The following is a 4,392-nucleotide window of genomic DNA, read 5'->3' as shown; positions in this document are numbered from 1 at the left end:
AAGCAAGGTTCCCGGCATGCCTCGCATCCGGTCGGGCGGGCGGGCCTCGCGACGCACACCCCGCCCCGCCGCCGCCGCCTCGGGCTCACCCTGGGCTGCCCGAGGCTGCCTGAGGCCCAGGGCGCCCGGCCCTCACGGAGACCCTTGCAAGGCCCACTCGAGGCCCAGCCGGTGGCGCCCCGGGGCCCTACCCCGAAGCCCGTCCGGCTCCCGGGTGCGGCCCGGGGAGGGGCCAATGGGGCACCTGTGGGGCTCAGGCGGGGGCTGGGCCTGCGCCTGTTCCCAGGAGGCGGGAAAGGCGGGCCTGCCCTCAGGCGGCGCTCCAAACCCTCCGGCCCTGAGGTAGAGGAACACCAGCCCCGTTGAAGAGTTTGCAAACGTGCGCCAAGACTCAGTGTTCCCCGAGAGCCAAATTAGCTGTAACCGATTAGCGGCAGTGTGTGTGTGTGGGGGGGGGGATAACTGAAACAAGGGGGTAGAAAATACTGCGATTTCCACTCAGCAAGAGGGTTGTATTAGGGACTTCTCTGGTGGCGCAGTGGTTGAGAGTCCGCCTGCCAAAGCAGGGGACACGGGTTCGAGCCCGTGTTTGAGCCCTGGACCGGGAAGATCCCACATGCTGCGGAGCAACTAAACCCGTGCGCCACAACTACTGAGCCTGCTCTCTAGAGCTGGTGAGCCACAACTACTGAGCCCCATGTGCCACAACTACTGAAGCCCGTGCGCCACAGCAAGAGAAGGCACCGCAATGAGAAGCCCATGCACCGCAAGGAAGAGTAGACCCCGCTCAATGCTCTAGAGAAAGCCTGAGCGCAGCAATGAAGACCCAACACAGCCAAAAATAAATAAATAAATAAAAAGAATGTTGTATGGGAAAACGGGTTTGACTTACATGGGTGTGTGTACTGGGTCACCAAGTAAAGTTTCTTACTCCGGGGTGCAGTTTTTAAAGATGGAAACCCTCTACCAGAGAGGAGGTTGGCGCTGTCAACTGAAAAAAAAAAAAAAAAAAAAAAGCACAATCTAAAAGTTGAGAATTACGTTTTATTTGGCGGACAAAACCGAGGACTTAAGCGTGGGACACGGTCTCTCAAGTAGCTCTGAGAGACTGCCGGGAAGAGGTAAGGGAGGAGCCAGGGTATATAGGAGTTCTTGCAACAAAGACCAGGTTGTCAGAACATCAAAAGATTATGGTTAATTAAAGAAAACCAGATATCTCAAGTTAAGGAATTTGGCACTTTTCTATTTGTGGGAAGATGCAAGAGTCTGGGCTCACTGAAATCACTCCTTTGATATGCACCTCAGCTATCTGGGGCCAGTACGCTGTGTTTTCTCATCCTGAGTCTCCTCAGGGTAAACTGTTGGGGCTGGGGTGGCTTCAGTGGCTGATGGCTTGATGGTCAGCATCCTGTTTCTATCCTGAGTTCCCTCAGGGCTCACCACTGGGGGAGGGGGTGCTGTAGTGTGATGGCTTGATGGCTGCAACATCCTTTGTTTACTGATACGGCAGGCAACATTCTTTCACTCGCAGCTCTAAACCTAGATCTGGTAGGGGTAGGCTGAGCAAAGGGGACAGAACTCCACATCTGGACCTGAAAGGGAGGAACAACTGAGCTAGAAGTAGAAACAAGGATGCTTAGGAAAGGAGAGGACCTTTATTGAAAAAAGGCTGAGGATGAAGGTATGGAAGCCTGTGCTGGGGGTGGGGAGCAGATTTTTCTAGCTGGAGGAACTAGTACAGTGTACTAGATGGAGAGAGGATATCAATTGTGTAACTTGGGATGGGACTGCTCAGATTATAACAGTTTCTTCTCTAGGTAGTAGGTCTCCAAATGAGTTACTCCCTGGGACTTCCCTGGTGGCACAGTGGTTAAGAATCCCACTGCCAACGCAGGGGACGGGTTCGAGCCCTGATCCGGGAAGATCCCACGTGCCGCGGAGCAAGTAAGCCCATACGCCACAACCACTGAGCCCATGCCACAACTACTGAAGCCCACACGCCACAACAAGAGAAGCCACTGCAATGAGAAGCCTGCGCGCCGCAACGAAGAGTAGCCCCTGCTCGCTGCAACTAGAGAAAGCCTGCACGCAGCAACGAAGACCCAAAGCAGCCAAAAATAAATAAATTAATTAATTAAAATAAAACTCAACTTAATTTCTAATGCAGAGAGGACCACATTTTAAAAAAAAAAAAGAAAGAAAAGAAAAGAAAGTAACTCCCTGACATGTTTGAGGGGATAGCTGGGAATTAGGACTCTGGGTTTGGAGGAGCTGCTCACTCAAGGATTTTATAGTACAAGTAAAATGCCCCGAAAGAAAGGAAGAGGGACAAAATACACTTCCTAAGGACTGGCGAGGGAAGCTGGAGGTCTGAGACAAAACTGAAGGGCCTTCTCTGCTATTGTTTTTCAGGTCATTCCCCCAAAAAGGCATATTGCACTCAGGGTCAACCATGTGACAGGCATTGCTGAGTGTTGGGGAAGCCAAGAATAAATTTTAAAAATGTGATCCCTGGGCTTTCCTGGTGGCGCAGTGGTTGGGAGTCTGCCTGCCAATGCAGGGGACGTGGGTTCGTGCCCCAGTCCTGGAGGATCCCACATGCCGCGGAGCGGCTGGGCCCGTGAGCCATGGCCGCTGAGCCTGCGCATCCGGAGCCTGTGCTCTGCAACGGGGGAGGCCACAACAGTGAGAAGCCCGCGTACCGCAAATAAATAAATAAATAAATAAATAAAATGTGATCCCTGACTTCAAGATGCTTAATGTCTGGAAGTTGAGGTAGGTTGTTAATCAGATGTTTATAATGTTATGTGCTTAATTCATTTCTAGAAATGGATACAAAAATTTCAGGTAATAGGTCATTAGGGTTTATTCTGTTATAACGCTAGCTGTGGGGATGGTCTAGAAGAGGCAAAGTGAAGAAAATGGAAGGACTTCACGGTGGGTGGGGAGAAGTGGGGGCAAGTGGGAGGACTGTGGTGCTGTGGGAACACTGAGGAGAGATGGCGATGACAACAGGTGTGTCACTAGCAGAAGGAGGCTGATACCTGGGGCACTGTCAGGAATCCTCAGCAGTGCAGCCCAGCCACTGCTTCCTAAGAAACTGTCTTCAGTGCCAATCCCTTGGGAACTGAAATTGGTCGTCACCAAATCATATAGTATTATTAGAGCAGGAAACATCTTTAGAAGTTAACTAGGTAGGGAAACTGAGTAACAGAAAGGGCTGGTGACTTGCCCAAGGTTACCCAGTTCCTCAGTGGCAGTGAATTGTGAGTTGGGAATAAAGGTGTCCTGTCTAGCCCAGCTTCTTTTGGTGTATACACCGTTCTAGAGGCCTCTGCTGACACAGCAGCCTATAAATTGCAAGACTGGTCTTAGCCAGTTTCTCCTGCTGTAATGTTAACTCTCCCGGTACCTCTTGTCTGGTCCTCAGCGATCACTATGAAAAGCTACTTGTCACCCTCTTAGCCTTCTCCTTTCAGTTCCTTCTTCACTCTATCACAGGCCACTCTAACAGACTGAGCCCTGGCCAGGATAGGACAGAATTATCAGCTTCCCAGTTCTCTGTGGTTTATAGAACCCCGGATCTGTTGCTTATTTTTGTCCAGCCTTGAAGTGCTGACTCATACTTAGTTTGAGACCACATATTATTTTCCCCTCAACCCTTTCCTTTCTTTGTTCCTTATCTTCTTTTCTCCTTTTTTCTATTCTTTCCTCTCTGTCTCCTTTCTAATTTGTCACTTACGTTGTCTGCTGGCATCTGACCTACCACCTAATCCTGTATTCCTATCTTTAGTGTATCCTTGTAGTTGCCATGACTCAGAACCTTGGGGTGAACGCTGTTCTAGGCACTGAAGGGAGAAACAAAAGAAGGACAAGCCTACAGTCTACTTGGGAGAGTCAGGGCACATTTCGTCACTCAGGAACATTTTAAAGCCCTCTGTGCCTTTGACTATAGCAAATATGTTTGGGAGGAGGGACAGATGGGCAGATTAATGGATGAGTAGGTCCTAACATAATCCAAAAAGGACAATGTAAGACCACTCTCACTTGGCTTAGTTTGTGAACTGATAGAGATGGCAGCAAATGGAAGAACGAGCCCAGAAATGTGGTGAAATCCAACTCAGGCCCTGTAACTGCATTTCCACTAGAGGGCTTAATTACAAATAAAAAGACACAGGGGGCTTCCCTGATGGCGCAGTGGTTGGGAGTCCGCCTGCTGATGCAGGGGACATGGGTTCGTGCCCCGGTCCGGGAGGATCCCACATGCCGTGGGGCGGCTGGGCCCGTGAGCCATGGCTGCTGAGCCTGTGCATCCGGAGCCTGTGCTCCGCAACGGGAGAGGCCACAACAGTGAGAGGCCCGCGTACTGCAAAAAAAAAAAAAGACACAGGG

Source organism: Tursiops truncatus, chromosome 11, assembly GCF_011762595.2.
Source record: "Tursiops truncatus isolate mTurTru1 chromosome 11, mTurTru1.mat.Y, whole genome shotgun sequence".
Taxonomy (NCBI): Eukaryota; Metazoa; Chordata; class Mammalia; order Artiodactyla; family Delphinidae; genus Tursiops; species Tursiops truncatus.
This window is presented reverse-complemented; position numbering follows the sequence as displayed.